The following is a 26,018-nucleotide window of genomic DNA, read 5'->3' as shown; positions in this document are numbered from 1 at the left end:
ACTGCAGTGAGGTCTCCTCCAGGCTGAACAGACCAAGTGACCTCAGACACTCCTCATATGGCTTCTCCTCAAGGCCCTTTAACATCCTCATGTTCCTACTTTGGATACTCTCTAACAGTTTAATATTTTCCTTATATTGTGATGCTCCAAACTGCACATAATATTCAAGGTGAGGCTGCCCCAGTGCAGAGCAGAATGGAACAATCCCTCAGCTTGCTGGTGATGCTGTGCCTGATGGACCCCAGGACAAGATAAGACAGATTAAGTGGCTGGTAGCACATTCAAAATATATTTTTAAGCACACACTAAAGCTAAATGGAAAGGCCTTCTATGCTATCTGGACTCTCCTTATATTTCTCTCTTTACTGTATCCTTAAGTGCCTGTTTTCTTATTGTAAATTTGCATCAGCTGCAAACATAATGGGCTCTCCTAGAAGAGCTGGAAGAGAGGGGCTTCCAGGTCCTGTTGTTTCTGTACACAACTGAACACCTTGTTGAGCTATGACTTGCTGCCATTTAACGATCATCTTCTGCCTGCCGCAAAAAGGTGTAAGCTCTTCTGCAACGGGGCATGATTTAGGTAAGGTTTGAGATCCTGTTGCTGTTTAAAGGAAGCATGTTGATTTCTTAATCAGCTTATCCTAAATTTCTGGAATTGCCAGTGAAAGTAGCTTTGAGACTTAAAAGGCATCTTGCACTGGTATTGTGTCAAGCCAGGTATAGTTCTGTCTTTGAGATACTTGTATTACTCTTAGTTTTACTACATAACTTTTGGATATCTCTATAGATGAGACCCCTAGCCATTTCAATATCTCACTTTCTGGTGGAAATTCAGAGGGTTTTAATACAGAAACCATATGTATATTAACTGACAAATAGTTTTTGAAGGGTATGTTGCCTGCATCTTTTTCAGGACTAGTTTGAAAGAAACAAATAAACTGGACAAAAGAAAGTTACATGAAACTCGCTCAGAGCCAACGTGAGATGAGCCTGCAGAAAGTGTGGCAGCCTCTTGAGCAGAGGGGCTGCTGGATGGTGGAGCTGGTTGGGGAGGATGGACAATTTGCTGTTGTGTTTTCTTTTCTTTGGATGAGCTGTAAAGTGACATGTCTCATTTGAAACCTGTGAGTTTCTAATAGCCTTTTGAAGAGCAGCTTTCTACTCCTGAGCCATTTCTTGAACTTGAAACAGAGATAAAATGAGGGATTAAATAATTAGAGGCCTTTCTGTTGGAATATAGGAGAACGTAGATCACGATTTTTTGCCTGGCCTAGAAAAGAGCCAGGACTCGGGCTTAGGAGTTCACTACTGAATCCTACCCAAACTAGGTATTTAGTTGTTCATAGCTAGGTTGATTTTGTTTTTTTCTCACTCTGCAGTCATTTCCATGAATGTTTTGCATCCCTCTTCAGTGGTTGTTGTGGATGCTCAGAATACAAAAGGAAGATAACCTATGTTTTCTAAACGTAGGATGAGTAATTCACATTACAGTGATTAGAAAACTGAGTGAGAAAAATAGCTCATATTTTGAAGTGAAGACTCTATGATACACTCCAAATAATGCCCCATTTTCTATTTCCATATAATTTATGGAATGTTTTTACTGGGGGGAGTGCAAAGGTTAACAAAAATCTTTATTTTCCCCTACCTATTCTGGTATAGTTAAGCAAGAAACACTCCTTGAATAAAGAAGATAAAACCTTAAGTGGAGTTTCAGCATGATTTGCTTGAAGGCATATGACATATGGTAAGTTCTACATCATGTTAGAAGAATTCCGTTGTTGGAAGTAAGGCTCTACAGCTTTTTGGCATGTAAATCAAATCCCTGCTCACTCGTTGATTTAAAATTAGCGCATTATGAAATCAGCCTGCAATTTTTAATGTCATTCATGTGAATGGTCAAAATCTGTAAGTTTACAAGTGCATTCCTCTACTTTCTATAGTATACATTTTGAAGAAATTAACTTTAATCAATGGATTATTGATGATAATACTTGCCAGTAATGCTGTGTAGAAACATTTTTATTCAAGATACCATTGCTTGTATCTGTATTTTCTTTCAGATAACCAAAATTGACACATCTATCCAATCCATAGCTTAAAGCTAGATCCTGAAAGTAGGAAGTACAGTATGAAATACTGCTTATTTTCTGCTTATTCTTCCAACAGATTCTCTGGATATCAGTTATTTTTCTTATCACCTTTAGTTTCCTCAACTAATTTTCTCCTCTCAAAAATTGTATATACTTTTAGAAAACCTTTGAAGAAAGTATGATGATGTAGGTTTGGGGGTTTTGTTTTCTCTAGGGGAAAATTGTGTGGCAAATTTGCTGTTCACTTGCCTTGCCTTTTCACACCACTTCAGTTTGTCTCTTCTCCCTTTCCTTCTGTTCTTTTAAGCTCTGGCACGAAATTAGTACCATGCAACTAACTGCTCTCTCACTCCCTCTGACCCTGGTAGGTGAGATGGGGATGAGAATCAGAAACTTGTGGGTTAAGGTGAGAACAGTTTAATAATTGAAAATACGATAGTAAGACTAATAATAAAAATAACATTAATATTAAATGAAAAGGAAAGAGAGAGTTTTGCTCTTTATATGGAGAATTGGAATATTTTTTAGAGTTCTCAGATGGCTTTGAGTCTTGAATGTGTTTTTTCTGATATAATTCAACTATGCAAGCCCATGGCTCAGTTTCAATTTTTAATGGATCAGGTGCATGGCGACATGGTCTTTTCTACCCCTATTATTATGCAATTCTGTTAAGCCAACAGATCCCAGAGCCCTGCTGAGAGGATTTGTTGATTTTCCTGTGGATGTTGGAAGGAAAAGACAGAATCACTTTGTACCTGCATCTCCTATATTTTGTGTTATAATAAAAAAATTGGTGCTGCCCATTATTCCCTCTATAGACTGTGCCCATAAAATTTTGCTAAAACTTTTCCCTTAGCTAGGAAAAACTAGTGGGAGTACTGAGGCTGTTTTTATGGTGGGTATGCAGGATGCAGTACGATCTTTTTGTGCCAATCAAGTATGGAGGTGTCCCTGCTGACTGAGAGAAGCCATGAATGGAAAAATTGTTGGTTGTTGTCCTAGACATAATGCAGGTGATGCTTCATGATGGAGGGAATAAAAGGTGTGCTATAAAGAAAAGAAAGTGTTGTCATTATTGTGGGATTTCTAGGTGTGTCTACAAGCTAAAGAATATTTGGGCTCTTAAATTCTCAGTTGGCTTTGTGACCAGAAGGACCTTTCTAAATCATGCTCTTTCAAAGGTTATAAAGGTGCAGCTACTTTGTGGGTCCCAGTAGCTGTTCTCACCTGCTTTACAGAGCATAGAGCCCTGTGTTTGTTAGTAACAGCTGTATATTGATTGGCTGTGGTCAACACTGACTTGAAAATGCCTCTGCTTTTCACAGTGCTTTCCTACACTGGGAGTGCAATCCCTGCCTGAGATTTCTTTGTCTGGAGATGATAATTTTGTGCCTGAGAGGGAGTATTAAGTATATAATGGCAGTGAACAAAGCTAAATTAGTTAAAGGAGGAGAAATCTTTCAGCAATTAGTAACTGAAAGTTTTATGGGAAGGATAGACTGTAGACCAGGCTAATGTACAGGTTTGGATATAACCTTAGAACCATGCTTGAAAACACTTTTCTTTATGCAGGGCAATAAAAGCAGAAGTTATCCTCTAATTCATTGAGCTGATTCCACAGTGCTGTAAGCTAGTCCTTTTCATATATACTTCTTTAGTCTTAGACCTAAAATATAGTTTTCTACTTCTGAGGATTAAATGACCAGAATTTTCAATTTTGATCATTCAGATGAATGCAGAGATTAGCACCTCCTTCTTTTCCTGTGCTGGTGAAGAAGCACATCATAGGGTAGAAATGGAGTTGCTTTCCTTTGTTTCTTTTCTTACATGAGAGAGTTGAAATCCAGACTTCCAGATGCAATGTGCTGGATCAAGTAAATGAACAGAGGAAGAGATGATCTTTACAGGCTGAAAAAAGGGAAACAGGAATCTGAAGGAAGAGTTAGTTACTTTCTGGGGTTTAATTCATACAGTCTGCCATTGGCAGAGTGTGGAAATAAAGCCCAGGTGCTCTCTCTGTCTCCCTTGTCTGTTTTAAGAGTTTCTGCTTCAAGCTGCTGACATTCCATGGCAAAATGGAAATTATTTAACATAAGAGCAGCATATAATCAGAATACCATGTGAACAGAGTGAAGGAAGATACTGAGGTTCATTACTGATACATATTACAAAGTAAGGGGCCTGCTCTGTGTTCCTCTGCTTTCTTTCCCCATCTCTATAAAATAATTCATCTTTACTTCAGTTCTTTCATAATTTCTTACTCTCATTTCCCTTGTGAAGTCCTGTTTCTGCCTTTGCTTTCCTTTAGCTGTACCTAATCCTGACTTGTACCATTCCCCTTCTCTATAACATTTATTTCTCCCTGCCAATAGAACTGTGGCACAGTTGACTACTCCTCCATAACTCATTCTCTGTGTGGTTTTGTGCCTTCTTTTTGCTGTTGTTCTGTCATGCTTTCCAGTTTTTTAGCAAATGGAACATTTATAAAGTGTGTGCAACAGAACTATATTAATTTTATCCTTCATGTAATTTCTTCCTAATAATATGATTAATATTAAAAGACCTACTACTACCCTAGTATACAAACTGTACTGAAATTAAGAATTTGAGGGCTCTCTGTATAAATGTCAACTCTTGCAGTTGTAACATTTTAACACTGCAAATGTCAATGTATTCGAAGTAATGGTGTTTTCCTCTGTGTGAAGTACATTATAATTACTGATGGATGAATCTTAAAATTTTCCAAAGTTCACAGGAGTTAATCAATCTAAAGTTTGTAGCTCTTAAAAACCATGGGGATTTTTTTGTTTGCGTTTTGTTTCTGTGTGAGTGAAACTCCAGGTAGATCAGGATTAACTAAGAAAATTCCAAAGCGGTCAAAATTAAAATCCATATTCCATGTAATTCAGATAGTAAAGCATTGCTTAAGGTGTAGGATAGAAGATTCTCATGAGTTTAGACATAGTTATATGGTCATGGAAAAAATATTAGCAGCGGAAGCCTCTAATTCATTATACATGCAATTACAAAAAATCACAAGTGAAGGAGAGCATAGGGGGGATGATTTTGGCTCATCAGTAAGCTGGTTGATAAAGACTGATGAAATTCAGGTTTGCCGTATTTATCTGCTCAGTTTCTTTTCTCTTAAATAAAAGTCTTTAAAGTGTGATTGCAAGAGCAGGAGCAGTCTTTTCCACAGGCAGTCTTTCTCAGTGTTCAATCCTGAGTTTTTCAAGTGGTAGACTAACTACGGGCAATCTTTAAAATTTATGCATAGAGCAGAGTTTATAGTAATTGCTTTAGATTTGAACAGTTTCTTTGTAGTCACAAGAAGATTGATGTGAGTCAGAAGAGGTGGACACTTACGTGGTATTCAGTCTAGCATAAAGGTTGCTTCACTTGCAGAGTCAAATCATAATCTTGTTGTCATTTTTCCACTCTGTCCTTTTTGTTGGAATCTGATTCTATCAATGCATGAATGTAGTTTTATGTACAGCCTTAGTATGAATGAAATTTGTATTTTCAATCCTTAATTTACTAGGAATGTGCGAATCAGCTGAACATAGGCTTTTGGATGTGAAAAAGTGGTAATTAAGTCAAAATATTTGTTATTCTAAAAACTTGTTGGTATTGTTTTGCTTTTTAATTTACAAAAAACATGTAGCTACTGATAGAAAAAAAGTAGGGAGAAATAACTCTGATTCATGCTTAAAATCATGGAGTAATTTAGGTTGCAAGGGACTTCTGGAAATCCAGTAATCTAGTCCAAACCTCTGTTCAAAGCAGCTTCAGTTAGATCAGATTTCTCAGCCAGGGCAGTCCTGAGCATCTGCAAGAATGGAGATTCCAGAGTTTCTCTGGGCAGCCTATTCCAGTGTGTTTGGCCACTGCTGTGATTAAAGAAAATCTAACATATATCTAACTGGAAATTCCTGTGTTCCATTTTGTATCCCTTGCCTCTTGTCCTGCCTCTGAGGAGAATGTGGCTCCATATTCTTTATATACCTTCCCAGAAGGTATCTGAGAAGCTCCCCTAAGGCTATGATTTAGGCTGAATAAATCAAGTTTTTGATGTTTTTAGAATACATTTCATGTTTTTCAATCTCCTGATGGTCTTGATGATCCCCTGATAGATTTGCTCCAGTATGTCAGTGTCTTGTACTGAAAATCCCCAAATTGGCACAGCATTCTAGAGGAGGCTTCTCAAGGACTGAGCAGAGGGGAACAATCATGTCCTTCAACCCCCTGGAAATGCTGTAGCTAGTGCATGTCATTGTGTGGTTGCCCCCTGCCCCCACAGCAGCTCATGGTCAACTTGCCCATCAGTCCTCCAGTCCTTTCCTGCAAAGCCATTGTGTGGACTTTTTCCTTCCAGCTGCAGAACTTTACATTTGTTTATGTTGAGTTTCGTGAGTTTTCTGTCTGCTCACTTCTTTAGCTTTTCAAGGTGTTTCTGAATAGCAAGCCAGGCCTTCAGCATGTTGATAATTCCCAGCAGCATTATGCACACTTTCCCAGAGTGCCATGTCAAGCACTGAGGTCATTAATGAAGATGTGAAAGAATACCAGATTGAGTGATTGGTCCCTGAGGAATGGTAATAGTAACTAGCTTCCAGCTGTACTTTGAACCACTGATGACACCCATGTGAGCCCAGTTAATTTTCCATACACTTTATGGTCTGTTTATTGAGTCTCCACTACATCAACTTGGCTGTAAGTGTAATATGGGAAAACAATTCATGTATTGTTTTTATCTGTTGGTAACTCTTAGAATTCCCATTTTTGCCCCTCTTTATTTTTTTTCACAATTCTGTGAATGAGGTTATAACTCATCTTTTAATCTAAGCAATACTGACATATTTAGGAAGTGCATAGCAGATCAAGGATGCATTTGTAATACAAACATTGACTGCACTCAGCTGTTGGAGGTCAGACAACTATGTGATTAATTCTGTGGCAAAATTTTAGCCTACCTACATGGGATTATTTATTACGGGATAAAACTGACCAAAACATGATAAACAGTGGCCTCATGACTGGTTTATTTTTTGCTCTATACAGAGGGGAAAAAAATGGATATTTCCTTTATTTATATCCACAATAGTAGCCAATTACTGTCATAGAAGGATGCATATTTTACCTGATAACTTTTAAAAGGTAATTTGATGTTTGGGAAGAAGAGTGGGAAAGATCTGCATGAAAAACTGTTAAAATCTCTCTAGAGATAATTCAAAATTTTCTCTTCAATGGCCTCCTCATGCAGTAATGGATCTTGATAAGCTGATGAAACAAAAATGAAATGTTAGCTGTGGAATACCTTTATTGGCTGAACTAATCTAAAGATGAAAGAATATTTTGCCATTAGAAAAATACTGGTGCAGCTATCCATGATTGCAGTATTCTCTCAATCCCAATTGATTTAATTTAGCAATCAGATGAAACAGCAAGAAAGCTTCTTCCCAGCCTTTCTTAGCTATGATTTATCTTCATTTGTCTGGCCCAAGGAATGCTGACTGTCTAATCCACATGTAGAAACTGCTCTATTTTTAAGTCTGTGTCTCTTTGTGTCCAAGGCAACCATTTGAAGCCAAAGAAATACTAATATCTGCAGAATTTATTTCATGCATGTGTGAGTCCAGCTACAGCAGGCTCTCAAGAGTCCAGATTATCAACAGAAACATACAGAAATGCAGATATCATGAATTTGTCTCCATGAGATTAAAGCTAGCAACAGCTGTTGTGCCTTCAATAAGGCTGCAGATGTTTAAACATAGAGATCTGCTCCTTCCTTAAGCACTTATTTTTCACTTTAACAAATAAGTCACTTTTTATTTCCTGGGGTTTAGATTTTATTAATAGATTGGTCATATTAATTCCAGAGCTATTCCAGCTTTTGCAAAGCATTATTATGCATTTGGTCTAATTAAGCAATTCAGTGCTTTGTTCCTGATGTTAACCAGGGCTTTGTGACTATCAAAATAGTATCAGCAAAGTGTCCTAACAGCATATTGAGGACCAGCAGTCCACAAACTCATTGACAAACTCACTAAAAGCATTGTGAAATACTTGCTTTAGCAACCTACAAGTGATTCACAGGCAGGGCAATGTGGCTATTTACTTCTCAATTTTTTCCCACTCTTCATTAAAAAAGGTAAAGTGCAGGTTTATGCATATGTTACTTAAGGTTCACAGCAATCCTCCAAAAGATTATAACCCTATTCCTCGTGTTTTAGAGATATGTATATTAGAGCTCTGAAAAAGTGTTTCATGATAGTAGGCTGTTTCATGGTAGTAGTTTCATGACAGTAGATCTCTTTTGAGGAAACTGAGTTGGCCTAGGAAATGAAATCAGTAAACTGCTAAAGGAAGGCAAGAGAGAGAAGGGCGAGATCATTACTCAGCCTGTTCTGAATTCTTGTTGTTCGGCTGGTGATTTATTGGAATTTATTCTTATTTGACTTTGTCTTTTGGGTGATATTTTATTTGTACAAAATGAAAGAAAGCATTCTGATTTGGAAGTGATTTCTGCATCCATTTAGATTTTACTTTTTTTCATCATTATGAATAATATAGTCAAGAGAGTAGGAAATAACTCAAGAGATTGTAATTAATAGGATTTATAGTCAAGAGGACAATAGATGTGTGTGATATTACTATCCTCATACTTCCTCTAGTTTCTTGAAGCATTTTGTCCACAGATATACTTTTGGTTTAGTTTTATCAGTAAGTACTAAAAAGAATGTTTAATAAATTGCTGACTTTTTACTCTTTCTTACCAACTCTTAGCATTTTTATTTATCGATATACTTTTGTCAGAGCTAGTTGGCTTTTGTCTGAAATTTTTCTGCTACATTATGTTAAACTGTGAAGGTCATTATTTTGTTGAAAATAATCAGAAGTGGGAACCAATATAAAGTTGAAACTGCATTTTGCTTCTTAGAAGCTTTTCATGATCCTTATTCTTTGTGCTTCTCTATTAGCTGAGTCTGCAGCTGAATATACCTGTTTTTGTAATGGTCCCTCAGTTTCAGAAAGGTGGGGAGGGCAAGAGGGAGATAATTGAGGAAGTGCTTGGAGTTGTAGCTGCCAAATATTAATAGCTTTATAAAGAAACTAGGATCAACCTAGAAAACTAATATATTTTATAACATCAGTTGTGACATTCAAGCCAACACCAGGCCAGAGTAATAGGCTTGTTTTTTTGTTTTTTTTTTTTAAATAAGGGATGGTGTGTAGAATATTTCTCAAGTAAAAATGGTTTAATTTGGCAAATTTTCCTCCTGTTTCTTTGTCCTATACATGACCATCCTAATTGACACTTGATAATTCTTGGAGATATGACTCTTGTTACCATGCAATGACAGAAGAAATTTTAAATGACAGCATATTAATTTGAGGGTAGGACATAATGATGGGAGTTTGAGTGTGAAAGAGTAGCATAAAAGGCTGACAAAGTCTTTCAGACTGTATCTAAAATTCTTGAAAGAAGGTGAAAAAGAAGGTTCAAAACTTGTTGGCAATCTGCTTGTATTATTTTAAAGGTATGTTCAGCTAACTTATGTAGATTTTTCTCAGCTGTATTTTGGTTTTGTAGGTTCCATTGCTTGAGTCTGTTCTTGCTTAATATTACTTTTCTTAAAGCAAATAATTTTGTTTTCTTTATCCATCTTTATGTGGAAAAATTGAACTTGCTTCTTGCATGGTCTTGGAAAAATCTGCTATTCTAATGAATATTGTTATGAACTATACAAGAGCAATTTCATTAAATTATCAGGATAGAAACAAATTGGGTAGATAAAAGGCTGCAAGATACTGAAAGCTGAAATACTTTTTTCTTTTTTAAAATAGATTTCTGAGACTTCTAAATAGATTCTAAAGTTTTCAGGTTCACTTGCAAGTTAGCTATAATGTTTTAGCAACTTAATTAGACATCCTTTAATGTAGTAATATTGACTCATGTTCATCAGAGTTTTGAAAACCAAGAGCTATTTAATAAACATGAAACTGTCATGGAATAGCTAACACAATTAGCTAAATTGGCTAAAGCTGTGGTATTTTTACTTTGATTGATGATGCGTTTAATTTATGAAAATTTTTCACTGTAATCTTGACCTGATGTTCAGTTTAGTTTGTAATTTATCACACCAGATATGTTGTGATGTGGAGTTGGGGAGAAAGCATTGAGGAGGGACTTGGATAATTTTGACTGTATTTCATACTCATCGCTGAATTTTGATCAATGCATTGCTCTTCTCTCTACTTCTTACCTTTCCTTATAGATGAGTACAAAAAACAGAATGCTGTTGTGACAGAGCTGCTTGGTGAGTGCCTGGATCAGGCAGGCACTATTATTCCTGTAAATTTACAAAAATGTCCAAACTAGCACATCCCTAAGAAGTTAAGGAATCCTAAAACACTAGAGTCTGGTACTGTGCAGGCAACAGGGCTGTCCCAGGGACCTTATAATCTACAGGGTAATTTCTTTTCCCCATAATTCGGTCTAGAAAATCCAGAGTGCTTCAGAAATTATTTTCTGTAGAAAAGTGGAATACTTTTGTGTATTTTCATACACTACAGTCTAACAGATTAGGATGCCATGTGCTTGGGCAGTTAAACAGATTGATCCATTGTCTGCCAAACCTTTATTCTACCTAAATTTGTATTAGCAACATTAGCAGTATGCCTTCTAAATATCTAATCTGGAAAAATATGGATTTAATGGGATCCTGTATATCCTGATCTGGAATAAAGAGTATTTACATACTCAGCATGCTGACAGGAATTTGTATAAGATTCCTTGGAATATTGTGGTGCTAAATTACCTTTGTAAGCCGGAAAAAAATTAGCTTAAACTGAGATGCCAAAATGGGAGAAGGCAGCAGATGAAGGAATGTGTTTTGGATGCTTTGTTTGAAGAAGGCTGTCTTCAAGTTTTGGATGCCAAAACTGTGGGACATGCTTGTTCTTATATCTGATGAAAGCTTTTTGTTTTTGAACAAGTTTTCCATACCCCCCACCCTAGAAAGAGAAGGTGAAGGCCTAAAATGCAACTGAAATGCTGCTGGTGGTTTAAAGATGAAAATGGAGGTTTTGACTACCTCTCAGATATTTGTATCTGTCTGCAGTAGAGGAGATCATAAGATACAGATTTTTGGACTGGGAGTGTAGTATGTAGAAATACATGGCCATGATGACAAAGTTGAAGACAAAACTGAGAATAGAGGAAGAGACAGATGTACTGGAAACAGAGGAGGAGGAGCTGTCAAAACAGAAACTGGGGGAAGCAATAAAGGCAAAAGAAAATATGTCTTGATTTTCCCTTCATCAACAACAGTTAGCACTGCCACAGACCTGGGACAGTTTACTGAGAAAAACATTTTTGAAGTGGAGACCCAGGTGATACATGGAACCTTCTGGTCCCAACTCTGTGAATAGGCTGCATGATTCAAAGATGCTCATTCCACTAGTTATTCCAGTAAGAAATAATAATTGTCCAGAACACAAGTGCTGATTGTTTTGTTATATTAAGGGAAAATAGATCATGTTGCAATATTGTTGTTGGATGAGATTGTTCCACTTATAACATGATTTTTTTTAATGGAACTGACTTGGTTTGAACTCCCTTGGATTTTTGTGCAGAGTTGGATTTTAAGGTTTTGATTTGTTTTTCTTTTCTTTTAAATGAAATCCATATATAGGATGTACAAGACACCAATGTATTCCAAGGACTAGATTTTATTATTCATAGTCTTTCAGAAAGATGCTGTGACAAATTTTTCTGCTAATGATATCAATGGATGAAGTTAAGGTTTCTCATAACTAGAATAAAAACCCTTTTGACATCTATAGTATTCAGTACAAAATAAAACAGATGATTGAAGAAGCAGCTTAAGTAATGGATTAGTTTAATATTGTTTTATGGACAGAGAAGATGGTACAATCGTATGATTGCTTTCTTGAAACTCAGTTGCCAGTTGAGATAAATTAGGTAAGGTTTCTTCCTGTAGAAGTAATTTTAGTATCAGTGTACTTTGACATAATCATTACTTCTAGTTTTAAAGATTTACTTTCTTTTTCAGACTCTTAGTTTCATTTTACCTTTATCAAACAATCTTTTGCAATACCTTGTTATAAGTGTAGCATGTCATAGCTGATATGGTTCTTTTACTCTTGATGTCTCTCTACTGCATAATTAAGTTGATAGCTTAAAATAATTTTACTTTTTTTGCTGAAAAAGTCTGGTCACTTTGGGCTTGTAATTTTCTCAGCTAATGTGTGAAGGTCAGCATAAAGTTCAGTTATTACTGGATGTGATAGCAGTCTGACTTTTTTACTAAGTAATTACTGTGCCAAAAAACTGTAATGTTTGCTTTTGTAAGTACTGAAAAAATAATTGAAAAAAATTACAAGGCTGTTAAATTAAGAGGTTGTGCATTGGTTCAACTTAGCCTTCACTTCAGTTGATTTATTTAAAAAAGCAAACTTTTAGAAATTTAGGAGAATTATTTAATGAGGTCATGTTGATTGAACATCTTAAGGAATTTGATGTTGAAGAGGCATGCATTTACTTCAAAGTTCTAAAACTGACTTTCATCCCAAGCAGAAGGAGGTGCAAGGGATAATGAAGAAGAGGGCTACAGATCTAGGGAAAATGGAATTAAGAGTTGGCCAAGACCTTGTTAAGAACAGAAAGTGGATTACTTACTGAAAACTCAGCTCATTTATCCAAGTCTGAGAATAAAGTAATTCAGAAGGTAAAACATTTTCCAAAGAACATTGAGACTTGTAGTTCTTTATCTGCCAAGTACAAAGAGACTATGTATGACTGGGGCTGTTGTTCACTGGCAATGTGGTGTGATCTCAATACTTAATGAATACCTGCTCAATTGAACTACAGAAGGTTGTGCTGTAGAAAAATAGCTAAGAAAAATGGAAGAAACCCCCAAAGACAATGACTGTGAAGCACAAACATACAGATAGATCAAGGGACTAGCTTCTCTTTACCTGGTGCATAAAATTGCACATTTACCACCAGCAGGGAGGGCTAGTGATACTGTACAAGGCGGGATGATAATTCAGCTGAAATTCCTTTTGAAAGGTGACTTCAAGATGGATGGAAGAGGTGTAAAGAAGAGCAAGCAAAATACAATCTCCACAAGGGTGGAGATTTTACTTTCTAGGAAAAAAAACCAATCCAAAAGCTGTTGCTATACAAGCCATTTTGGCTGCAGTTGAGATGGATTCAGATCTGTGCATATGATGCTTATGTATTATCTAACCCACTTTTGACAAAAACCCTCCAACAGGAGAAGGTTTTAATATCATTTTGACAGAACCGGGAGAGGAAATAAACTGATACATGGTTATGCCAGCTCATTTGAAGAGGCAGGGAAGGTGACTTGGACATTTATATTCTGAAGCTGTAACTTCACCCAAACAATACAACTGAACAATTTAAACAAGCTTGGCTTGTCCAGTAACAAGATTTTTGTTTGCTGATTATGTATCCTCTTATGAGACTAAACAGGAGGAATGAAGAAGTTCAAAGGACAAGGTTAATACAAACCTCACACACAATTATAGATACGTGTTGTTTCATTGCTGGCTGGAAATAATATTTCTAACTCAGAACAGTGAAAACAAAATGGTCTTCTCCAAGGAAAGGCAAATGTGTTTCAAGAGGGAGCTTGTTAAAGGATTATACATTGTTGTCACAAGCCAAACATAGCGTTAAATTTGATTACCCAGTTCCATCATTCCAGATGACAAAACCAACCACAGAATCACCAAATTACTTACAATAATGCAGTCAATCAATTTTCTGTTCCACAGTCTTTCCTTGTACAGATCTGTTATTTATTTGTAGACTTACAATGTAATAATGTTCATTATGATGTAAAAAGTGTCTTTTAAATTCAGGTTGTATCCAGTTGAAAAATACAGCGTTAGTTTTTAATCCCTCAGCCTATCTGGTTTATTAAAGTAGATCTACAGTCATCTGCTCCTAAAAGTACTTTGAACAGAACCTTAAATCTTCTTCCAAGAAAGCCTACATTTTATTAGAGACTTGAAAAATTCTTAGGACTGTTCATATGCTTTCAGTAAGGTTGTAGATAATGTGATTTTCTTTAGTACTTTAAGAATTGTCTCTCTATAAATCACAGTGTAATAGAAAATGAATGAAGCTTTCCATTTAATGCAGATCTCTAAGGATTTTTAATATTAAAAGTTTCAATGCAGTGTAAAAATGCCAGGTTTTTTTCCCCTCATATCTGAGGCCATTAGATCCTTTTACACAAATAAGACTTTAAAAACCTATACGTTATATCTTACTGTTAAGTGTGAGCAATGGGGTTTATTTGAGAGATAGTCTGGCAGAATTTTGAATTTTCTGATGCTGTTTTAGTTTGAAATTGTGGAGAATTTACACCTAAGTGTGAGGTTTTTTTTGATGTGTGGTGGTAGATGCTAATGAGACAGAGCAGCCTGAAATTTTGCTGCAAATTGGAACTGTGGGGTCACACTGCATGCTTCTGGTGTCCTATACCTGGATAACAGGACAGAAATTCTAATTTCTTCTTCTTTCACACTTTTTATCTAAACTAACTGAAATAGCCAAAGTACTGGATAGGCCAGTGAATATATGAATAGTGTGTATGGATAGGCATAGTGAATAAATAGAAATGCTGCTACATTTATGCAAATCCATGTTCCTCCAATGTTCAAGTATAAATCAAAATACGTACCTTTTTCTTCATGCATTTATTGCAGAGAGAGCAGCAGAGAGTGTTTTTTAGAAATACAGACTTCTTTGCTGGGCTCTTCCTATAGAATAATGCTCTCATGGGTAGCCACATCTATTGAGCAGTTGGTCACTGGCCAGGTGGTGATAGGGGGCTCCACTGCAGGTTCTTGAGGTGGCAGCTTCACCTGGATATGATGGGATTCCTGAACCACTGCTCTGCTCAGCTCTGGCTTTGGCCCTTGGAGACCACCCAGCACAGTTACACACCCAGGTGTAACTCATTGCTATTGATTATCTTAACTGCATACAAACTCACTTTCTAATAAATATTTACGAATGTCTCGCCAATTTACAGTGTAATCCATCTTGCAGCACAAACTACCTAGAGGAGCCTTTGGAGAAAAAGGCCCAATTCTCCACCTAGGATGTTAATCAACAAATGCAAATTGCTGAGGCTAGGCACAGCAGGAGCTGCCTCAGGGAAATCTGTATGAAGGTCCCACCTGGAGAGGACCTGCAATGATCTGTCAAATCACCTCTCTGAGCATCAGCCTTAGCTCCCTGGGCCATCTGTGTGGCCAAGGTAGTTGGACTGGTCTAAAGTAACAGATAAACTCAAAGCTACAAAATTGCCTGAAATTCCAGTGGTGATAGGGCTGCACCAGGCCAGGTCAGGATGCCTGCCTGCAGCTCAGGGCCAGGATCCATGAGAGTCATGGCCACGCAGAGGCATCGCTTTCCTACAGCCAGAGACCAGCGCTCCTGCCGGGTTGCTGGGGCAGGTGCATGTGGCCATGGGCTGAGATCAGCTGGGCTGTAGATGGGGATCCCAGGTGAGGCTGGTCAGGATCAATCAGTGGCTCAGAGGCAGATGTTCCTCAGACAAGACATCCATTGGATGCTACAGGAGTTTATGAAAGGATGGAGGAACACCATGAACTAAAGGCTGGTAATCCACATCAGAGTCTTGTGCTGCAGTTAATGATTGTATTTGTTATACTTGTGATTTATAGTCCCATTTCATATACTACTGCCTTTATCATTGATCTATTTTTCACCTGCTTGCAATGAAGGTAATAATATAATGTATAAATTTTAGTTCAGGATCTCAGACTGACAAGAGTGGCTTCTTTTGTTTGTTACATGCTACTCAGTTGTGCTTAAGCCCTCACCATTTTTTAGCAGAGCTGGTAATTGTTGCTCTGATTATGCAACTGTCTTTGTGCTGCATTGTGAGTTTCATAATGTCCTATTAGTGCTCTGGTTAGCTAGCAGATCTGTCTTGCCACCAGCTGTAGGAAAATACTTTCAGAAAAGTGCACTCCCAGTGGAAGTGATTCAGATTTTAATAAGCAGGATGTTTTATGATCTTTGCTAATATAAATGAAACTGGAAGAGAACACTTTCTTGCCAGAATATGTTCTCTGTAATGCCAGAAGTTGCAGGCTATGCATAAACTGTTGTATTGTCAAGCGTGTTCTGTTAGAATATGGCTATTTATTATGGAGTGAAGTGTTACAGTATGACCATATAAATAGTAACAACACTGTGTGTTGTGATGGGAAATCCCTTCGTGTATAATGATACCACCAACAGAGCAGAATACTAATGTGTCCTCTCAGACACTCGGTGAAAAGTAGTTAGTGACATCCCTGCTCAGGAACTGTCTTCTGGCAAATGACCTAAGCTATTTCAGGTTCTCTACTATTCCTCCTGAGCTCCTGAATTCCCAGGGGAATAAGATATATTAAGAACTAGCTGCCTACAACTTGTGGGCTTACAAAATACCACTTTGTGGCTTTTTTTTTCTTCATGACAAAAGCTATTTGAAAGCCCTTTTTCACTTAGAAATAACCTGAACAGTTAATGTTTCTTTTAAAATGTGTTCCTGAATTGACAACCTACAAATGCTAATGCAAAAATTAGCCTGACTGCTGAATACTGTATCCAGCTATTAACTTAGAAAAGCAATATTCCGGACAATAGTTCCTTTCTGCCTTGCCTTTCCCAACCCTGAAGAGAACGCATTTATTTAAAGCAATTCTAATGTATGTGCTGGGGTCATACTCCCAGATTCTTTCTGAACAGACTTTAATTGGTCTTGCTGTTGGAGCTGAGCCATGGTTCTGTCTTGCTATTTTGTCACAGTGTCTTAGAAAGCAGCAAATTGGGATATGCAAGAATAGAGGTCTCTAATAAGCTCTGGAGTTAGCCTAGTAAATGCCTCGCTATTTTCTTAAATCTTTATTTACTCTCATTCTCTAAAGCATAGTATGTTATCTCTTGTGGACAGAAGATTGGGGCTGCAATCAGTATTTTTCAGTAATGTCTATTTATCTTGAATCAAGGATGACCTGTTATTATGTGGAAGAATTTTTACATGTTTTACCTGTGCCAAGATTTTAGCATAACGCATCTTACATATTGTATATTATATTATTGCATATTATGCATTGTGTGTATTGTATGTTCAGGTTAAAACAGTTATCTGTTTTAGTTCTCTATATTTTTGTCTAGTAGGGTAGGTACCATGTGTTTTCTAATAAGTGGGAAGGTGTTGGATGCAGAGGATATAGGATGAGTGCAATTATGGTAAGGCTATTCAGACCAAATCAAATTATGGTGGAGGTCTATATAATCTGTGACTAGTGGAGGAACAAGAGCAACAATATTTGTAGGTTATGAGGTATAAATGTTTGCACAAAGGAACTCTTTGCATGTTCCATATCCATATGTAACCTGTTGTTAGCCTAATACTTATTTTTCCTTCCCCCCCCCCCCTCCATCTGTTAGTTCAAAAGCAATAAAGAGACACAGTTTATATATAAACCATAACATTTGGCCATAAGTAATTGATCAGTGTTTAAAGTACAAAAATACATAAAAGATTGGGGAAGTAGCTGAAGGGCTGGCATGGCAACACTTTTGTTTGTTGTCTGGATGTATTTGTTAGAGTTTGATTTGGATTTTTTCAGTGTTTCCTTTTCTTAGCGATAGATTTTATTTTGATGATTTACATAGTTTGTTGTAGTACACCAATCTGTAGTGTTTATGAAGGCTGACTGATTTTATGTCATAGTATGACCTGAGAGGAGCTGCATGTTGTACAGCAGGACAACAATCCTGAGGACACCAATGGTGTGCACTGGAAGGCTAAATGTATTTCCTTATTATGCTTGAACACGGAAGTGAGACCTAAAGGATTCTAACTGTTTAGAGAACCATCATGACGTTTGGGTTTATCTCCAACAGCAGAGCTAACCTAAAACTAGAATTTATTTCTGGTTTTAAAGTAGATGCTCAGCTGCAGAAATCCCCAGTATTCTTTTGTTTGGGGATTTTTTTCTAAAATTGCAGATGTATATTATGTTGTTTCATAATTATGTGAAAAACACCTTATATTCCTACCACAATTTGCTACCAAGAGACCAGACCTAAGGAAATAGATTGGAGAATCTAGTGCTGGAATAAGATGACGTGCTCTGTCAAACATTTGTCAGAATCACATTTAATTTAATATACTTCAGCATGGTGGCTCTGGGAACTTCATTTCTTTCAGATGATTTATTACATCTCTGTTGTAGCATTCAGTGTTGAATAAAACTTGGAACCAAAATTGGACTAGCAGTTTGCCCCACATTACTTTTTCCTAGGGATTCCTCTGAGCTGAAAAGAGTGAAACAGAACTGTAACGTGGGTGATTTATTGTTTCAGGTCCTGCTTTGATCCTGTGCAGCAGGACCCTGCTCTGTGGGGGGGATGTTTAGTCAGGAACTTGCTTCTTTTGTTTAGAAGTCGTCTTCAGGGGATATAAAGTGAATTCCAATTGATCACAAGTCTGTTACTGTCTGTGCTTCTGAAATGGTATTGATCAAATTACGCCTTTCCAGGGAACACATTAATCCAGCTTTTTCACTCAAAATATTTGGTGAGTAGCAATGTGTATGTTTGAAAACCATTTTCTTTTGCTATCATGATAATGTATGAGAACAGCTCTAGAGAGAAGGTGGTCAGAGATAGGTGTTTGTAGAATTGAATCCTTTAATGGCAGTCTTCATGTTGATCGTCTGTTAATGTTTGTGGAGAAAAAAATGTGCAATATATTCCACAATGGTCCCTGGATGCCACAAGTGTCACATCTGTGTGATGTACTTGATGGCATCTGCCAGGACTCATCTGTCTGCCTTACTGAACAGCTAAAGGCAGAGGTGTATTGACTGCTTGCTTGAAACTGAGAAACTGTTCGTAATGGAATCCTTTTAACAGAGAGAGTTCCTAGTCAGATGAAAACAGAGCAGATATGGGAAGGAGTACTGATGTTTTTCTTCTCTACATAATTTTGAAGCTGACAATAATGGAATGTCCTAGAAACAGAAGATGGAGGACAGTGTTCTAGGTAAAAAAGTTGAGAAATTATGACAGAACTGCTCCTCATGGGATTAAGACAGAAGTGTGGAGCAGGTTATATAGAAGAAAAACCCAATTTATCAGACTGACTGAGGAGAAAGGAAATCAACTAAACAAGAAATGGCCTAATTTATAGAAGTAACAGCTAGATGCTTCTCTGGAGAGGAAAAAAATATGAACAACAGATGTCTTGGAGGATCTCTGAAGACCCAGTGCTCAAGAATTTTTTTGGAAATAGTGTGTGGTTTTCATTTTGCTGAGAGTTCCCTTTTAGCTATGGAAATAAAACAAAGGAAAAAATTGTATGGAAAATTTCAGTTATATCTTATGTTAAGTTCTGACAGTTACCTCTGAATTAGTAATGATAGTAAATAGTAGAGAAATAATTGTTTGTGGGGTTAGGCATCATCTGATCAGACAAAGATAATTTATGATAAGACCAGGTGCATTCTTCAAGGACTTATTTTTCTCTGCTAAAAGGGAGCCTTTTAGTTCTGAGAGTCTACCTCCTGCTAGCAATTGTACATTGCCAAATAGTTGATTTTAAGCCTACAGTGGTGATGGAGGGGAAAACTGAACTACTGATGAATATGAAAGGAGACACAGTACTGAGGAGGGTGGGGAACTAGATGTTGTCCTGGAGGTCTAAAGATCTTACGTGTGAACAGCCCCATTCCCATCAAGGGAAAAACAAAAGTGTTTGTGTCCTGAAAATGTACCAGAAAATCCCATGAAAGTGAGTGTGCATTGACTTAGCTGGGTCTAACTGAAGGAGATGTAAGACTAGTTGCATTTCTGTGTTCAGGTTTGAAGGCTATGTATGTAAATGCATGTGCTCTTAGTAAAACAGGAATCTTCCAGGCATGTGATTGTTAGAATGGATTATTTTGCATCCTTTGAAGACCTAGTGCCATATAATTTTGTGGCTTCTCTCTGGCTCAGTTAACTTGGCCCATTGCTGGAGAAGCCAAAACTGAGGGGTTGAGAATTGGTTTGCACTTGAGACCTGCCTAAATACAGAGTCAGAAGAAAAGAACCTGTATGTGTACCTGTACAGGAACCTGCTTCAGGGAACTGGAGTCAACTTAACCATAGCAACTTGAATTATTCACTGGGTGGACTAGAAATGCCCTAAGAGACATGAGCTTAAGGTGAAGTCTAAATAGCTTTTATTTTTTTTTTTTTCAGGCCTGGGTACCAAATCCATTGTTGGGATTGGGCAAAACTGTACACTTAATGAATTTTAAGAAGGATAAAAAGGTTGATCAAGTGTTTTTTTTTTCTCTTACCACTCTCAACTCCTTAACGCTCCTTTAAAATATTGCAGGTTTTGTGGACACAGTATGGTGTAAGTGTTTTCCCAAAGGGATTGCAGTATGTTTTTCATCCTGCACAATCAGGCTGATATTCCATAGAGACTGCACCAAGGTCAGAGCCATTATTGAACAAGACCTACTGTGCAAGATGAGTGTCTCATCAAGGCAAAAACTGAATCAGGGATTCAGGATCTAGCTCAATAGGAGAAGCTCTGAGTCTTAAACTGAAGAAAGGAACATAAATGTGACAAAAGGATGTTCAAGTGAAACAACTTCAGTTCTTGCAATTTAAAGACTTATCATTAGTCCAGTGTTCTGCAAGTGTTCCTAGACCATGAACATGCTATATAAATGCTCCAAAAGCTTAAAATTAACTTTAATAAACTTCTAAAAGTAAGTGACAGAGATTGATGCGCTGAGGATAACCCTAATATGCCAGAAAACAATCTTTTTTTATGATCCTGATCAAATAATTTTGTTCATATAAATTAAGCAGTGGGTGAGTGTGCTTTTTCTTTACAGAACACATTTTTTAGGTTTTTCAGGGTCTCTAAGTGATCAGAGGACATTTTGAGGAGTGCAGGTTATGACAATTTGTTGACCTTTTAGGTTCTTCATGGTAATTTACTTACCTGAGAGCAGCAAAATCCAATAATATCACAGCTACAGTTAGCAGCTCACAAAAAAAATGGGAGCTTGAGATGGCAGAAGAAAGGTGTGAAGTCTGAACAAATTCCTAACCAGCAACAATTGTTTATGGTTTCATGGTGAAACCTGCACTTTTTAAATATAGATGAAGTTGTACAAGTTTTTCTCTGGTAAAAATAAGAGGGGAAAAGACACAATTGTATCCTTCCCCAAAGCTTCAGCTCCTTATCTTTCCTCCCAGGAAAATGTTCTGAATATTTTTTCTCCACTTTGTTCCCTCTTTTGCTTTTCTCTCTTGACTCTTTGCCACATTTACGTTTCAGTGTGTTCTTGTCAGCTCTTAAATAATCCAAAGCCCACCTTGCCAGATCCTGAAGTTAGTCTGACATCACTCTGGCACTACAGTTAATGTTTGTGCCTTTTCTGTGAAGGTTCCTGAAGCAGGGCTTATTTGGCTGTATGTACACCTCCATCTGTAGATCTCTTGACCTCATTGTCGTCAGAATCCTCTCATAGATACTGGTGGAATTCTTCTGGATGCCAACCTCATAATGCTTTTAGACTGGGAGGTGTTATAATAGGGAATCAGAAGCAGTCAGAAACCTCACACAGTGTTGGAAGCTCTTGTTGCCTGTAGAAGATGGTCCATGTACCAATGGTGCTGGATTTTCATCCCACAGTAGGAAGCCTGTGTTTTCATAGAAGGCATAACAGATCAAATAAAAATTGGGTAGACCTTAAACCCTTGACTGTGCTTCCATCATATATGGTTACATTAATTTAAAGAAATTGTGGGCAGGCACTGCTCTTTTACTGTTTCTTCTACTGAGCATGTTAGGTAGTGAACTTTCACTGCCTGGGACATAAGGTCAGTGGCTTTACCAGGTGACAGCAATGACTTTGTTAAACTAGTAAATATAGGACTCTTTATGAGCTGGTCAGGTATGGGTACAGCCCTAGTAAGATCTCGGTATGAGATAAAATAGTGAGATAAAACCCCAATGTGTGGTGCTCCCACAAGACTCCTTTCCTGTCTCTTTCATCTCATTGGAAAGATAATAATGGAGTAGTAATCTGCTCTGGTAAGGTGTGAAGTCTGGATGAAAAATTATCCGTGTCACAGAGTTTTTATTTAGATGCTGCCTGGTCTAGCATGGACACCTTATAATGGTCAGCTAGTTTCCAGAGGGAAGGGTGGGAAAGTATTTAGCATTCATTACACACACTCTGTACTTAGCTAATTCTTATTGCATTATGGGAGATGACATGGCAGCTTTATTTAGCAATAGAAAGAGACATTTTGTACACTGCTGTGTTTAATTCCCCAAGTTCTGAACTACATGAACAAAAAATTTGTTTCTTTCTGATGGCCTTATGTTCTTGGTTTATAGATTATGAGGTACTTTTCAGACTAAGGAAACTAAAATTTGGGGAGAGTGGTTGGGGCTGATTTCCTTCCTCCTCCTGCTTCTTCCCACTCAGGGAGTTGTTGATTGTATTAATCCTGCCAAAGAAATAGAGCTTCCTCACTGGAGACAAAGAAACTAGGAAAAGTAGATATATGTGTGTGTAATTCTAGCTTTTTCATTAGAAAAGCCTTGGGAAAAGACCTAATCTGTTTTCTACAAGTTCACAGTATTTGTGGTTTATCACTTGAGTTGGTGCTTAAAATAAAGATGACAGAAAGGTTTTTCTAGAGGTTATCTAAGGTTTTGAGTTCAGTGCAGTTAGAAAAATTATCAATATTAAGCTCTTTTAAATCAATTTCTTAACTCTCCTCCTGAAGTTGAGAGTCCTGGTAGAATAAATCCTTCAATGCAAGATTGAGTAGCTTTCAGTGCAGGTGTGTACATAAATATTTAAAGCTATAATGAGTTAAATAAATAAGAGTTCCTAGAATCAGAGTCACGATGAAAATACACAGATCAGACATTGCTCTACTGTGACTGGCATTTTAACCAAAGGAAACAAAAAGACTAAAGGGGCCATGGGAGAAAAGTATTCCAGCACTAAATCTGGGGTGAATGTGAGTTTTCAGATCCTGTTTAGTCAGTTTATCAGAAATTCAGATTTTATGGTTCACATGGGAGTACCGTGTCCAACATCCAAAGGGCAACGGTCAACTAACTGCCCATAATTATGTTGTAGGTCCTGGATGTTTCTTGTTATACGTTGAGAACCTCTGGATAGCTGTCAGTGGTGAGAATCTACCTTATCTCTCCATGGTTCAATTACCTTGCAGTCCCATGGGCATTACTGTTGTCATAGAAGAGGAAGCCCTCGTGTGGCAGGCCTGTCATCAGATCCAAGCCATTTATAAACCCTCTAAATGTTTGATCCATGCTAATAATCTAGATTCTTTGTAGAGAATTCTTTGTAGAGAATTGAGAGAAAAAATTCATTTTTCTCAAGGTATCCCTTTTAGACAATGTTTTTAAATATTTACAAGGAAATGTTTATGCAAACCTATCTCTTTTTGAATTGACTAAGAGGCATATAAGTGCTAAGATTCTCAGGCAGCTGAAAGAAATTTAATTCTTGGCTACTGTGGTTGTGCAGAATGTTGTGGAAACCAGGAATAATTATTTTTATAAGCAGAATTTGCAAGTACAAGCAGTCACTCAGTATTTTCAGTAATCTCTTTGAAAAGAGATTAGTTCATTTTAAAAATACTACCTAAATGTTTTAGGGCATAAAATATGTATGTATTTTGTATACTTTTCAATGTTAAAAGCTACTTCAGATGGACATGATACTAAAAGGGTTGCTATCTCTCAGTCTTGACTAATAAGCATTGTAACTCATGCAGACTTGTTCATGTAAGCCAGAAGAAATGATGGTGTGGTTTGAGGTGAACAATTACAGTTTCATATTAGAATTAATGTTTACTTGTAGGATACTGGACTGGAATTTGTTTAACCTTAAGCATTTAGATGGGCTATAAGAGACCAAGACTGAAAACATTAGTAAATAATGAATTTATCTAATTGAAAACAAGAGCACACTTAGTGGCCATATAGATAATGGAGAAACTGTAAACTCTAGAAGAGCTGGAGTGAAAACATGATGAGAAATTCAAGCCAAATTCCTGAAACTCCAAGGGGAGACCATGTAAATTTTTAGTAGTGTTTCCTCCTTAAAATAGATGGTTCTATAAATAGAAGCCTGAAGAGATGCATCCATGCTGAAATGCTTTGGTTTGACATCAAATGGCTCTCTGACGTTTGGAAATACCTCTCAAAATTATGGTAATGTTTAGCCTTAGAATGCATTAGAAATTTTTTCGCTGGGAGGCTTCTGATATTGCACTTGTTACCGAGGAATTCTGAAAAGATAGTGTTATGAATAATAAGTAAGGTTTTAAACCAGTGTATGCATTGTTTTCTTCCTACAAAGGATAAAAAAATGTATCATGAGACAGCAGACTTCCATAGAACACATTTAATTAATTAATTAGTAAAATTACCTACTCCTTTATATCCAGATAAATACAAGTATGCATCTGAAAGGGTAAACACAGCTGTGTCTGGCTCTACCTAAGAATTTTGCAGTGCAAATGATGGATTGTTTCCTCCACAAACAGAAGTATGTTTTTCACTTTATTTTTCATTGATCTCTCCTAGAGGACTCTTGAAAAGTAGTAGTTTCAGCTCTGACTGTTCTGTTTCTGTTACAGTGCTTCCAAATACATTTTATCACATGACTTTGAACTCCTGAGCTTTGAGTGACATACACTGCTTCTGCATTTATCCCTTTGCTCTCTGTAATCAGGGTATTTGTGCAGCTGTAATGTTTTCCTTTTTTTCTTCAACAGAAGGAAATACTCACTTTTTTTAAGGGATGTTGCAAACAAGTGTTCCAGCTGTGTGTTTTTCACCTTAATTTTTGACATGTGAACCAAACCTCTTGCATTCACCAGATTGTACTGCTGTCTCTTAGAGGCATGGAAGGGTGATGTGAGTATTCATGATGTTATGCCATGACTGTAAATGGTGCATTTAGATTTATTTATTTAGATAATGCAGCTTTTTCACCATGAGGGACATGATTAAATGGAATGAATAGTTATGTGTTTTTTTTTCCCATGGCCTTAACAGTCAGCCAGGAGATGCAATATGCAGAACACTCCACCAAGTGCAGTGTTGAGAATGAAGATTAAATGAAGAATATAAATTCTGTGGCTTGTTTAATCTTTCTGCTTATTATCACAGTCATGATCTGGGACTACCAAACGAGAGGTAGCATTCTGCTTCTCCTTCTCTCTGGTGCATGTGACACCACCATGAAGGGAGAATTTTCAGACTGACAGTACTCACTGTATGTTTTTATTGAATTCTCAGTAAAAGTAATTCAAAGTACCTGTTAGCAGGCACTGCTCTTAGTAACATGAAAACTAGCATGCTAGAGAAGACTTCTCTTGTTGAAGTTTGATACAAATTCAGAGCTATTTTAGGAGACACGGAGAACTCCAGGCTATGCCATTTTTTGGTTGTGCCAGGAAAATAACATGGATGCAGGTCAGAGTGAGGTGACAGGTTCTTTGCCATGATGCCCATCATCTCCTGTGCTGTCACGTTTTTGTCTGTAAGGCTAGATACACTCCCTTCACTTGCTGTATTTGCTTCATCTCGGAACATAGAGCAGTGGAAAACTAGAATGCTGAAAGGAAATGTTCTCAGATGAGGGCCTTGCAAAGATTTATTGCTACAGCTTGGGGGATATCAGGAGACACTCAGACACCTGCTTCTTTCAGGAGTACTCTTGTCCTGTGTTTCCAAGGAACTTTCCTTCTTAGGTGATAGGTGTCTC

General features: G+C 37.2%; 1 protein-coding gene and 1 long non-coding RNA gene across 4 annotated transcripts in view; both read left to right on the top strand.

Moving 5' to 3' along the window:
• The window catches only part of GABRG3 (gamma-aminobutyric acid type A receptor subunit gamma3), a 290,448-nt gene that overhangs the window by 30,169 nt on the left and 234,261 nt on the right, over positions 1-26,018 (top strand). The gene's annotated exons all lie outside the window — the stretch shown is intronic.
• LOC131571804 (uncharacterized) overlaps positions 1-26,018 on the top strand; it is a 37,160-nt gene that overhangs the window by 1,325 nt on the left and 9,817 nt on the right. Inside the window, exon 2 of the long non-coding RNA XR_009275990.1 lies at positions 1,663-1,747. This is a non-coding gene — a long non-coding RNA (uncharacterized LOC131571804). The remainder of the gene's footprint in view (positions 1-1,662; positions 1,748-26,018) is intronic.

This window comes from Ammospiza caudacuta, chromosome 2 (genome assembly GCF_027887145.1).
Source record: "Ammospiza caudacuta isolate bAmmCau1 chromosome 2, bAmmCau1.pri, whole genome shotgun sequence".
In the NCBI taxonomy this organism is placed as follows: Eukaryota; Metazoa; Chordata; class Aves; order Passeriformes; family Passerellidae; genus Ammospiza; species Ammospiza caudacuta.
This window is presented reverse-complemented; position numbering and strand designations above follow the sequence as displayed.